We start from the raw sequence: 14109 nt of genomic DNA, 5'->3' as shown, positions 1-14109 counted from the left end.
TGCTATTTTTGTTCTTTGCTCAAAGAAGACCGTTCAAAACGAAGACAGTTGGGTGAGAGATATCTACAAAAGCAAAATATCAGCCAGACTGCTGCTCCAAATGTGTGCTGAGGGAAACGGAGCTCCTTTCATTTGCACCATGGAAAGACCTGGCATTTTGTATTCTGGCAAGGCATCAAAAGATTTCTTTCCTGTGAATCATCTGCAACCTGCAAGAGAAACGTCTCAGAAACATGTGCTGCCTTCCAAATATTCACGTCTCACTCTTATTTAAATGAAACTTCCAATAAAAGAAAAAGTTATCTCTTGGGCAGTAATTCTTGTTCCAAGTAAATATATCTCTGGAAATTGCTTTAGGAAAGCAAAACTGGCCAAACAGCCACTCTGTGATTCGTTGCAAGAGTTAACCTTTTATTTAGGATTATGAACTTAGACCTACTGCCATTCCTCACATGAATAACTTCTCCTTAAGTAAAAAGTACAACTGCATTTCAAAGGATTTTCACTAAGTTAAAAAAAAAAAACAACAACACAGTTGGGCTGAAACCTCGCTGTAAAAAACATGTTCTTTTAAATTAAAAAGTGTTTGTGTAGGGGAAGAATTGCCAATAAATTCCAGTTAAAGTCAATTCTGTTAAAAACCTTAAATGTCTGCTCTAATAAAGACTTCAGGGAAAATAAATGGTACAAAATACTTCACAGGAGGGTTCAAGTGCAAGGCATATTTTCAGATAACTAGACAATCCATACTAGGATTTGTTTGGAGGCAAAATGTGTTTTTATTAGTCTTTCCAGAAGTCCTTTCCAAAATGGGTAAGAGACTTGAATTTAGGCTGGTTTGCCAAACATCCAAGAGGATTATCCTGGGTTTAATATGCAGATTTTTCTGGACTCCAAAAAATATTTACTCTTGTAAAAAGTTGTGTATTCTATCAGGTTGCAGCCTTGGCTACAGATTTTATCGGAGTTTGGAAAGGCAAAGGACAGGGAAATTTATTTCAGTATCATCCTCTATTAGTTGGATTTCAGAACCTGCCCAATTTGCTGAAAGTTTCAGGTGGAGAAGTTGGGTTTTTTTCCTCTTCAGAGAAACTTCTTTTAGAGGATTTTCATCCCATAGAATCTTCTAGTTGGTTTTGCTAATCCTCAGGTTAGATTAGTGCCTGGTGTGTGACTGGGGATGGGGTGACTCAATCCTTGCTGAAAGTTCCCTCACCCTGCAATATATAAAGAATTCCCTGTGATGGTCTGACAGGGAAATCCTCCTTCTCTGGTGGGTGATAACATTCCAAACCTGTTGTTTGTGCTGGGGAATTGGGATGTTTTCTCCTCTGCAAACCCAGCAGTGCAGCCCTTGTTCCTGCAGGGTTTTTTTTCCTGCAGTTCCTTTCCCTTTGCAGATGGTTGAGGTTGCAGATGGATGTGGGAGCATCAGGTTGAGCAGGACAGCTGTTCTTCCCATCCCTCTTGCTATGATCCTGATTTTTATGTCACTGCCTCTTTGGTTTGTTTGGTTTGGGATTTTAAACACTTCATTCATTGGAAAAAACAAGGAGGGAAGGGCCAGCTGGTAACTAAAGCTGAGCTGGAGAGAGAGAGAGAGGAAAGGATCAGGGCAATCACATCTCTCCTGACTTTTTATCTGGGGTTGGAGATTTTATGGTTATACTCAAGTGGTGAGCAATAAATCCCAGTAGGGGAACGTAAGGAATGCAAAATTCAACATAACATTTTACATTTAAACTCCTTCTTTCCATCTTTGTTTACCTGTTCTCCAAGAACAGACTGAAGCAATCACTGAAACAATTACAGAAAACATGAAATCCAGGTAATATCCTTATTTTGTAAGTGAGGGAGGGCACAGATTTTCCCAGAGGAGTTTTTGGTGGTGGGAGGTTGTAAGGTTGTGGCACAGTTTGGTTTTGAAAACAAGGAAGTCAGCCCTACATAACTAATATCTCCAGGGGGAATTTTTGACTAAAAGTCCTAAGTGCTCAAGAATAATTTAATGCCAACAGGGTGTAACTTGCCTAAAATAGCTACATGTCTCAAAACTTGCTAAAATTGTTACTTTATCTGGATTTTTCAGTTCCCCTGATAAGACATGGTTTGTCTGATACTGATAAGCTGGAATTGATTCCGGGCTTGTGAGAAACAAGTGAAAGTCAAGGGGAAGATTTTGGTCTGTGGTGTGGGGGAGTCAAAATGTGGCAGAACACAAAATTCAAGGTCTGATTTTGAGATGATTGGAGAGAAAATAATTAACTCAAATAAACCATCATCTCCTTCAATTAGTAAAGAATACGTGGAAATAGAAACTAATATTAGCTCTATTATTTCAAGGCTGGTTTAGGTTAGTAGCCCATTTATTAACCACGATGACACTGTTCTAGCTCTTTTCTGTATGAAATTCAGGTTTTAATAGTATTCTCCCCAGTCCATGTCAGTAGAGAAATTTTTAGGGCTGAAAATCAAGCTTTTAAACCTGGATTTCTCTTAAGTTTAGTCTTCTGAAAAAAAAAAAAAAGGCAATTTTACTCTGGCCTATGTTAGGTCAGATTCCTGCCCAGGCTTCCTGTTTTCTTGGAGTCTCCAAAAACATAAGACCTGATTTTTAAAGGCAGCTTCTCATTTGCTTTCACAATTAACTACAGGGACAAATATTCAACTACCTGCCTGCCTTTAACAATCAGGCAGCACAGCCCAGTTTTTCCTCTGCTCCTGTTTAATACAGGCAAAAAAAAAAAAGAAAAGCAATTATAAATCTAATATAACATTAAACCCATATGTACGGATGAGAACCAGGTTCTGCCACCTTTTAATGGTCAGGAACATGATTTTTTGGGGTTTTATTTTGGTTATCAGTGGGACCAGCTGCTAAAGAAAGTGCTAATACTGGCAGGGGAGTAAGATTCAAGAAGGCAACCCTGTGTGAATAATAACCTAAGTACCCATTCAACTTTAAGCACTTCTTTATGGTCCTGGAAGTTAATGGCTTTACACATTTGGTCAAAGTTAAGCATATGTTTAATGCCTCCCTGAATTAGAAATTAGATCTTTGAACTTCAGTTTTGCTTACACTCGGTATTATTTTGTTGGGAGGTTCATTTTGGGAAGGCAGGGAAATAGCAGTCATTCCAAATGAAATCCTTTTGCAATTAAACGTTGCCTGTACAGTAGATTCAGCACATCAGCACTTGACATTTTTCTTCTTAATGTATATTTGACTGTATAAGAGCCATTAAATGGGACTAACTATACAATTGTTTCGATTAAATTCTCTGGTTCTCCAAGCAAAACCACTCAAAGTTAAGAGGAAAAAAATAACCCATCTTTTGAGTGACTTTAGTTTTCTATTTATTATACCAAAGTTTAGGCTCAGTTTTTGCTTTGTGTAACCTGGAAACTCATCATAATTCCCTGATTTGACTTAAATTTGCTCAGTCCCAGCTATCACACCTAATATTATACCCCTATAAACTATAACTTATTAGAAGAACTATGGAAAAACACTGTTTTACCCTGTATTCAGTTTTTATTTATCATTTAAATACCCTCACCTTTATTGTACTTATTGGGAATTAGGGAGATCAATGCCTTTATCAGTAATAAAAGGCCATTCCACTTGCTCATAATCTTCTTCAAAGCAAGTTATGCCAGTCTTCAACACACACATAATTCTAAATATCTTCTTGCTATATGCACTGTGTTTTTAAAGCCTGAATTCCACAATAAAACCAGATTTAGTCTCATCAAATAAACCAGAAACCATGTGTTGCTTGACAGAAAATACAAGATTTCTGAAATTATGGGGGGTCAGGGTTCAAGTTCTTCAAACTTCCACTTGGGGACTGTGGTACCCCTGTTTTCTGGGAGCACTGATGAGCTAGGATGGGTTTTTGGTGGCAGGATCCTGCTTAGAGGTCTGAAATTAGTGGATCTCTACAGCTTTGCCAGCAGAGGGATGGGGAAAATGGCCTCCAGAAGCCACCAGTACTCATAGGGAACATGATAACATCCCCATTAATTAATTCAATTACTGCAAAATAAGCAAACTCCTACTGGTTTCAGTGGAAGTTACATCAAGCACAGCATACTTCAGTATTAGCAAAGATAAAACTTTATTTTATAAGAGTTTTATTCATATATAAGACTGTCTGAAAGGGAACTTCAGGAGTAGCTGATCCTCTTTGTTGTACTGAATTCTGCAACGTGAAGACATAACTGAGGCCACTTTCTGCTTTAAAAAATCAGGAGTCTGCCCACAAAATCAGAATTATCTCCACAAGAGCCTTGCAAGTCAATCCCAGACATTAGCAGGCAGTCCAACTCCAATTATCCTTAACTAGAACCTTCCAAGTTCATTTTCTTCTCCTGTCCCCATATTAACACTTGTGTTATCTCATATTAATATTAAATATGTATTGTTATTCTAATAACTAATTATCAGACTCATAATGCTAATGATGGCAATTCAGTTTGTAATCCCATCTGTTCACTTTACCACAGTTGTTTATTTTCTTTCCTGCTTTCAGAATACTCTTGATTTGTAATTAATCACGCATTTTGACTTTTTTTAATTAGAGATTTGCTGGTTTATTTTAAAATAAAGGATCAGGAGGAATAAACAAGAGCTGGAATGGCACTGCAAAGAGAAAACATTTCTGTTCTCAGTGACCAAACAACTGAAAAAAATGTGACTATAAATGAAGGATGGAACAGCTGAGTAACTTGTAGCAAAGAAGAAGTAGATAATTTTTAAAATATTCCTACAAGGCCTGTTGTTATTTTCTTTTAAACTTTCTCTCTTTCACTGGGGATCTTTAAATTCAAAAATATCTATTTTGCTGATATATTTCTTGTGTTTCATTCAATATCCAGAAGGCAAAGGTGACTAAAACAACCTGATGGAGAAAGTTTCCATTGATCTCCCGGAATAATTGTGTTATTCTATTCTGGATGTATTTTAGTATCTTCTAAGAGTACTGAAATGAATTGAAGGTAACAAAACCTTCCTTCTCTAAATGTTTTATACATTTAACTTAGATATTATTTCTAAAACCTTAAGGTAGTCTGGCAATCTTTTCCTCATATCTTTTTTGCTCTTTAGTCTGTTTTCCCACTTCTCTATAAGCGTAAATTTATGCACTCTCAAGCTTAATCCCATTTTCATTGAAAAAAAAAGTAATAGGATTTGGGGGTTTCTTTGTTTTGTTTGCTTTTTTTTTCTTATGCTCTTTTAATTTGCTACAGTTCCTACACTTTTTATAAACCGATTTTTCTCACCCTCTGCTTTCTCAGGTGTGCAGCCATTGCTGTGAGGACCAAGAATTCCCTCAAAAACAGGTAATAAAATCTCCATCTGTATTTTTGTTCCCTTGAATTTTAAATGTATCAGTGCTTGTCTGATTGAATGCAATGAACCATCTGCAACAGGGAACAGGAGAAGGTTGTTTTTTTCCCTACCCTCAAAATGCAGCAGCCACTGTGTTACATTGCTCCGAGTTTTGTGAGCGTGTTTTTGTTGTTGGTTCCTTGTCGGCAAAACGTCCTCTGCTGACCACGAGGCGAGAAAGTAATTATTTCTGACAAGAAAAAAATGGATTCTTCTCCCTCCTTTTATTTATTAATTAAAAAACCAAGATACACACCCTTCCTTCAGCAGTGCTATGATCAGAAAAGTTGGATTTAGACCTTAATCTGCATCCCTGTGTTTCAACACAGGATCAAAGCAACGGGTTTGCTGTTTGCTCCGGTTCTTTTATCTGTGGTGCAGTGGAAAACATCAAACAAATCTCATTTGTTTGCAGCTAACACATGCATAAAGAGGGCAAGGCATTGTAATTACACGTGTGTAATGCAAACTGAATTCATTTGCAGCTTTGTCTGCACAAATGCAGTATATTCATAGTGTCAATATTCAGTAATGCTCAGCCCTGTGCACTGAGGAGACATTAAAGAGCTTTAGGGTTGATATTTTTATTTTAAAGATGTTTTTTTGGTCCCAAACACCAGCCCAAGTGGCTGCACTGTGTTTTATTTATTTAGCTGTGTTCCCTACAAACAGCTTCCCCAACCTGGCCTGTTGTTTGGTTCTGCCCCTCCTGTGGCTGTGTGGCTAATCAGGATTTCCAAATGCTAGGTGTTAGCAGACGAAGCTTAGAGGTGAGAAATTCTGTCATCACCCAGGGATTAAGCAGAGATTTATTCAGGTAACTCAGAAAAAAATTCCTCTATGAGGTTTAAAACAGGCCGTGCATCTCAATTTTCAAACTTGTCCTGCATATTTAAACACCCTCCCTGGGTGGGAGGGCACTGCCCATTGACCAGGGGACTTTTTTATGGTGTATACTTATTTTTTTATTATTTTAAAATATGCATGGAAATGGTCTTGATGATAAATTAAAAATATTTTTTTAACAAGTTACCTAAAAAATAGTAATTACAGACACCTATTGGAACTATTTTCCGCATCAACCTCTCTGTTAAATGATGGACTAACAACTAGAAAGTAAGAGCAAGGGGAAAAGTATCTTCTTACTGAAAAATGTGAGGTTTCCACAAGTACCTCTGGGTGCAGAACGTGAGCACAGCCCCAGTTTGTGGCACAGTGAGTTTACTGAGTGAGCAGCAGAACCACCTGGACACATATTCACCATAAAAGGGTGATTTTTGGCTTCCAAAAAAATGGAGTGGGAAAAAAAAAATCATAAGCACTCCCCTGTCCATCCTGTCCATATTGCATCCCATCCAGCCTGTCCTTGCTTGGGTGACTTCCCTAATTCTGGAGCCTCAGTGCAAGAGGTCAGTGAGCAATTTAATTGCATGTGAGAGAGGATCAGCTCCTGGCACAATTTATAACTAAGGTAACTAGTTCAGAAATCCACGGCTCATTTAATTTTAAAAAGAGGGTCTAGTTTAATTATTTATGCTGTATAAATAATGAGATTCCAACAGGCTGAGGAGTCACTGAAACATTATGATATTAAATCTTTGCAAAGAGACAGGAGGTGAAGGGAGAGGTTCTTGTGTGTTAGAAAGTGTGAGGATTAGCAAAATGTGAATTAGTAAGGGTCTGCTGCATTCAATATAGAATTTAAGGTGAACTATTTACTGTTGGCATAACTTATTAAAGTTAATTATTAAAGTTACTTATTAAAACTAACTCTATGAGCTGGTAAATAATAGAAAATGCATTTGATGAAAGAAATGCTAATTTTTTTTTTCCTAACAATGTTATTTGAAGTTATTTAACAAATTCCATTTGCTATTATCTATTAATAAACAGTAGGAAATAGTCAATACCCTATGTTCAAACCTTGATGCATTTGAAGCAGATGGATGATATTTTGGGTTTCACCATTATTCTTTTTTTTCTGTTCAGATTTGTTTGAAATTAAACTCCTGCAAGATGAAGGGTGTGGGAGAGAAGAAACACTTTTTATCCCGGGATGCTGAGCTGAGAAGTCAGCACGTGGTTGACTGTGTTGATGGCACTAAAATAAACCAGGGAGAGCTCTCCTAAAATAATGTGTGGTCTATTAATCTAAAGATTAGGCTGGAGTGTGACAGCCAGGGGGAAAAGCAGGAATCTATTCCCACTGACAATGAAAGCCCTCCATGGAGTGGGGATGGAAATGTGTATTTCTATAGGGAAAAGCACCACCAAAATCCTTCACAATTCCCAAAGGAGCTATAAACCTGCATGGGATGTGACACAGAGAGTGGAAAAATGTGGAGGAAACAAGAATTGGCTGCTTTGTCTCACAGAAGGCTCACAAATCTGGCAACCAGTTGTTATTCCTAAATCTTGGACCCCTACGGCAGAATTTCCAAGTCAACATTAGTCCCTGTTTTCATGGGTCCTGTTCCGTGTTTTGTTACCTTGAGCCTTTATTAATTCCATTTAATTACAGGGTAATCAGTGCTGCAGTTTATGTTCCTGTCACTTGTTTTGCTTCCGTAGCAATATCCATCAGGAATCTCAGCCCCTCCACACGTCAGCTCTCCCCTATTTTTCACTTTGACATAGTTTATAGCAAGTGTCATTATGGGATTGCATTTAAGCTGCTGCTGACAGCATGTCATTGTTCAATTAAGTTTTTTGACACCTCTTCTAATTGTATATCTCAGCACTTCATATTCCTAAGGATATGCTGTTTCTCACCTTCCCCAGTTGCTTAAAAGGCAGGAAAATCTCTCTCCTTTCCTCCAAACGTGAAGATTGTGTTGAATTTATTTTGTAAATGTGGCGTTAGAATCTCACCCAAAAAACCCTGCAGGTTGATGCAAATTTTCCCCAGGAATCTGAGGGATGGGGTTATTCACCTACTGCTGGAAAATTGCAGAAGTTTCTGGAAATTTCCCCACAAAATGCTGGTTTGGGCAAATTTTTGTGGATAAGGGCACATTTCAAACAGTGTTATGATGAAGTCCTTGATCATTCTGCTGAAGTACTTAAAGACCATCCCAGTTTCAAGGTTGGTTTTCTTTTTCCCCCCAAAAAAGAGATCTATTTCTAAATATTGTTAAATGGATAAAAAAGTGAAAAAAATTTTCAGAATCCCAAATCTGATTAGCTGAACAGAGGTAGTTGACCTTTTACAACATAAATACAAAGGATTTTTTTTATTAATTCTTTTTTTTTTTTGCTAAAAGTATGTTTGGGTGTTTTTTATGTTCATTTGTGGCCTTGCAGTTGGGATTTTTTTTTTTTTGATTTCTTTAAGAACAAGCTTAGATTTCCACAGGGTGTCTCTTGGAATGCACCAGAGCAAAACATTTCGGAGTCCTAGAGAAGGAAATCTTTTACTGCTGAACCTTCATGGAATGACTAACTTTGAATTACAGGGGCTGTGAATCAGCTGGGAAACCAGGTAAACATTTTTAATGACATAAAGTTAATTTCTGGATGTCTTGAAGGCTCTTTGGCTTTAAAACCTTTCTTCTAGACTGGTCACACAAGACTATTTTGGGGAGAAAGATGAAAATGCTGATCTTCTCTTTTAATTTTTTGGCAAGATGAACACAAGAACTGAAACAGGTTGTGCTTCCTTGAATAAAAGAACTAAAACTAGCTGGATCTAAGTAATGTAATACCCTTATAATTATAAATGTGCATTTTTTTACAGCCACCACACAAGAAGTTTTTCAAACAAATGGAAAAATTCTATTTGTTTGGTTGATTGTTTTTTTTTTTCCATAAGCCAGAACTTAATTTATTACTGAAAACAGCTCGTGTGGGTAGGAGACCTCACTGGGGAATAGGTTTTGAATCTTGGATCTCTGTTTAGGACAATAAACAGAAGCATCATGAATTCCCCTTTTAGAGTTGATCTTGTAATATTCAGCAGTTTGATTTTCCTTCCACTTTCACGAGCAGAAGAGACTTTGTGGTGCCTTCCCAGCACTTTACAGCATCAGCCTGTTTTTCCATGCAGTGTGAAAATACATTTTCATGACACACTATTCATTTTATGGGAGAGAAAAACACCTGCTCAGCACCTTTGTGAGAAATGTGAATTAATGCTGCAGAGGAGGCTCTAGAGAAGTTTAGATAATGTTCAACTTCCAGGCATGAAGCTGTGATGTAAATTAAGAGGTGCAGCGAAGCTGATGCCAAACAGATCAGCTCCCATTTACCTGAGGGATACAAACAAAAGCTTCTCTGAGGTATTCCATGGATCTGTTGGAATCTCATCCTCACCAACACACTCAAACTGAAGTTTCATTAAAGCTGGAAAAGACCTTTAGGATCCTCAAGTCCAACCATCCACCACCACCATGTTCACTGATTAACCACGTCCTCAAGTGCCACATCCACACATTTTTCCAACACTTTAGGAATGGTGACTCCACACCTTCCCTGGGCAGCCTGTTCCAAGGCTTTACAACCCTTTCCATGAAGAAATTTTCCCTAATATTCAACTTAAACCTTCCCTGAGGCCATTTCCTCGTTGTTTAGTGTGCAAAACAGACACCAAGGATTTAAAAGAAATATTTTCTTGCCTGGTAGGATCTTTGATTGAGTGATACAGCAACAAGCACCTCTTGAAAAAAATAATTAAATATTAAAAAAATAATATGGCAACAAACGTATTTTCAACAATATTGCAAACTGATTGAAATGGATGTGCAAACCAACATCTTTTCTAGAAGTTAACATTTTGAGTGAATAATTATTTCAATACATTTCTGGGGATTTGGTACTATTTCTAGTCCTAATGGAGGAGATAAGAACATATGATAAACCTTTGCACACCTGCTAGATATTTATTTTCATGCCTTCTCTTATTTTCCTTTAACCATTCTTTTTCCTTCCAACTGCTGCCTCCTCCTAATTGTATTCATAACCTTTCCTTGTAGTACATAAATTTTATTTCTTTTAAAAGCATCTATTCAAATACTCTGAAGTCCATATCACCTCCTCTTTTTTTGATTTTCATTAAGCTGAATTATTTCCCATCCGGTACAAATCATTCTATCTTCAGAGCTTTTGTTGTCTCTGACTCACAGACTCCAAGATAAGACTTGAGATACTTCTGGGGTTTATTTTCTTTTACTAAATGCTTTTTCTCCTGTGGTCTTTGAGTTGGCAAAAATCTTCCTGTGTGGTGGAAAGGATCTGACTCATGTTACTGTTTCCTAATAGATAATAATATTGCCTGTGGCCAGGATTTTCCAGACAGGTAAATCACACACCCGGCTCCCATCAGCTTTTATTGGATCCTTCCTGACCTTTGAAGAAGATTGAGCATGCATTAATTTTTATTTTCTTGCTTTATAGTGTGCATTCCTCTTACAAGAAGCACCTCATGAAAGAAGAAGTGAAAAGCAAATATTTATTTAAAGAAAGGTGAGTAAGTAAGGGAGCAACAGGCCACAGAAAAACTGTGTTTCCTCGGAGAGGGAACAGAGCAATAGAAAAGATTAAAACCAGCAACAGCAGAAATTCTCATAACAGGGGAAATTATTACAGGACGAGGTCCAGAAAGAGAAGAAATGTTCAGCTTAAGGTAAACTGTGTGGAAAAACCTAATAAAAATATTTCGACAAAACTCTACAATTTGGGTGAGGAGGATTTAAAGGTATTCAGTCTCAACAGCAGCATTTATTAGTTGTTAATTGAGGGGTGTTAAAGGCTTTTCATTTCTTGAATTCTCTAAGTCAACATCAGGTATTTTCATGATAGACCAAGTGTAGCTCTACAGCGTTGAGTCAAAGCTGTTGGCTCTGCTCTTTAGAGGTCAGACTGGATAGTCTGAAGGGACCCTATAAAATAAATTAATTTCATTTTACCAAACTAATTTTATTCAATCATTACAGTGCTATATGTATGTTTAAGAAAAATAGCTTTATTTAAAGAAAAAAAAAATAATAACAGAGAGATTTGTACCTGCTTTGGCCAGACCTACACAACTGTACCAGGAAACCTAAACAAATTGAGAAACCTTCTGCACTGTCTTCAAGTTTATCATGTTCCTCAAGGCAAGGCAGAGGAAGAAATAAATAAGGTGGCAGCTCGAGGGGGGGAAGTGTCTCTGGAAAAGATGTCATTGTCATTGGGAGAATTAATGAGGAGGGATGACACGCAGGAGAGGAATTAGCAAAACAGCTCTTGACATTTGTTAGGAAGAAAAGAGCTCCCAGCAGCTGGAGACAAAGCAATCCTTCAACACTTGTAGGAACAGCAGAGGAACTGAGGATCCAGTAACCACCACTGGCAAAGAAGGTGGGGATTTAAGGAAAAAAAAAATAAAAGTTTCCATTGCAGTAAAGGAATAAATTTCAAATTTCACCCAGTTGCATTGTGTGGTTTGTTGTTATTCAAAAAATACCTCTTGGGATAAAAAGAAGGAAAAGCTCCAGTTGTAAACTGGAACGAGCTGGGCGTGGCTCGAGGGCATCGTGTGTGACAAATTGCAACATCAGCTTTGCAGAATAACTTCATTTTGAATCTCTACTGCCTTTTCTAGAGAGAAAATGCTCTTGCTGGGCCTCCCTCTCTCTGAATTTCCATTTGCTTTTGAGGGCTGCAAAGTGATGGAGAGATTTGAGGGGTTTACCAGTTTTCCTGCTGCTCCTGAATCAGAGACCTTTGGTTCTGCTCGTGCTCAAAGCAGCTGCAACAGATGTTTCTGGATCATACTGAGCAGTCAGAGCATAAAAAAAAAAATCCTGTGTAGGAACAGAGACAGGAGAAAATGATGGTCCTTGACTCCAGGAAAATAAACCCAGAACTTGACAGATTCAGGTGTGAGCTCTGGTAAGTCACTGGTCTAAATATTCATAAGAAAAATGAGTATTTGATTACTTTTAAATTGAATCCTTAATCTCTGTGGACCTCTCCTATTCTTTTCCTGACAGAAAAGCGGTTTAGGAAGTACAAAATGACATATTCTTTTAAACACTTAAAACTGTTTAGAGAAAACATTTTCGCTTAGGTACGAGAGGAAAAAAAAATTTAGAACTAGGTAGCGGTTCAATAGAAAGCGAAATGAGAGAACTTTGGAGACTGCAATTCATTTTCTTCATGGTGGATTCGTCGAGATTTATGTGGGAGCTCATAAAAGGCAGAACTGACGTTCCAGAATTCCAGCAGCGAGAGCAGCAGCGACTTCTCAGGCTGGGATTTGCTTTAACTGCCTCAAGTCTCACAAAGGAAATTAAGTGCAGTCAAGCAGCCAGCCTGGTGCACTGGTCACCACTTCTGCATTCCTCTTGCAGTTGGATTCACCTCCTGACCAGCTTTTCCTTCACAGATATAAAAGTTTATGGCTATGAAATTCCTCGGACAAGTTACGTTTGTGACTCCCGATGGCAGAGATGGAAATTCAAGTCTCCAGCTCCTTTATGCAAACAGTTGGATGTGAAATGCCATGACCAAAAGCCTTGCAAATATGCATTTTGTGAACTAGTGTAACACCAGGATAAATATTTGGCCTTTACTTCACCAAAACCTACCACAATAACAGGCACTACCTCCTCCTGCCTATGGAATTAATGATATTTCCAGAATTTAAGGGACGATCACTTCTAGTTTTACCATCTTGTGTTTCCTAGGAAGCCAATATCAGTGTTAACTTTTCCCATAAATTGCTGTTTGGCCTGGATTTAGGGGAGGGAAGAAAAAATTCTAGATTTTGGCTTTTTTTTTCCAAGTCCACGTTTTCCAGCTGCTCAATGCAAACCCACAGGTAAAGGACGTATTTTTCTGAAGGCTTTTTTCTGTGGAAAGAATATTAGATAGATTGGGAAGTGGAATACCTGGGAAAGGGATGTTTGGAAGCAGAAAATTCCAGTAACCACTAAAGGTCCAGCCCCATGTGCCATCAGGGCTGTGCTGGGAGCAGAAGGGAATCATTCCTGGACAGCACCAGTGGTCCTGGCAGGAGATTTCTCCCAGCTGCCCCATTTCCCAGACAAACATGTGGAAACCAAACAGACCTCATAAATATTTGTTTCCCAAATCAGTTAATGACAGGGCATAAAAAGAGCTCGTGAAACTTTAATTTGATGGGACATTATTATGGGCTCTCCAGAAAACAGAGACATAAGTAGTTAGTTGAAATGTCCAATACAGATGAACTTTATTTCTCAGGGGGGAAAACAAACAACCAATAACCCCCAACAAACAAACAACCAAACAAAAAACAACAAAAAAATCACAACCAAACAACAAAACCCAGATGTGCAGGATGAGCTGCACATGTCAGACAAGGTTGCTGATTTATGGGAATTGGCACAACAGTAACAACCTTTGCTTTGATTATATCACCAGAGCACCAATGTGCAAGTAAACTCTAATCCATTACATTTTAAACTTATAGAATTTATTGGACTTGAACTGGGATCTTTATTCATGCCAAGCTCTCTTCTGAATTTATGGCAGTTCTGCAATCATTACTCAGCCTGAATGGAATCATATATTTCTATGAATTAAAATGAGAGGGAGCTTCCTAATTAGCATTACAGCTGTTAATGAGAGATCACATGAGTTGCAGTGAACAGAAAGACATAATGTTATCAGACATTCAGAGTCAGACATATTTAAAATATACTCTTCCTATTTTCTGAAATTCCCACTCCCAGAAGTCTCCAGAGTTTAAC

At 37.9% G+C, this 14109-nt stretch overlaps 1 long non-coding RNA gene across 1 annotated transcript; it reads left to right on the top strand.

Moving 5' to 3' along the window:
- The first annotated feature begins 5305 nt into the window (after positions 1-5305).
- On the top strand, positions 5306-12076 carry LOC113968881. Its single transcript, XR_003534666.1, has 3 exons — positions 5306-5449; positions 10787-10855; positions 12031-12076. It is a non-coding gene; the product is annotated as an uncharacterized LOC113968881 (long non-coding RNA).
- Positions 12077-14109: the final 2033 nt, after the last annotated feature.

The sequence above is a fragment of the Neopelma chrysocephalum genome, unplaced genomic scaffold (genome assembly GCF_003984885.1).
Source record: "Neopelma chrysocephalum unplaced genomic scaffold, ASM398488v2 Primary Assembly neopelma1_69, whole genome shotgun sequence".
Taxonomy (NCBI): domain Eukaryota; kingdom Metazoa; phylum Chordata; class Aves; order Passeriformes; family Pipridae; genus Neopelma; species Neopelma chrysocephalum.
Note: the sequence above shows the minus strand (reverse complement) of the source record. Positions and strands in the feature narration are given on the sequence as shown.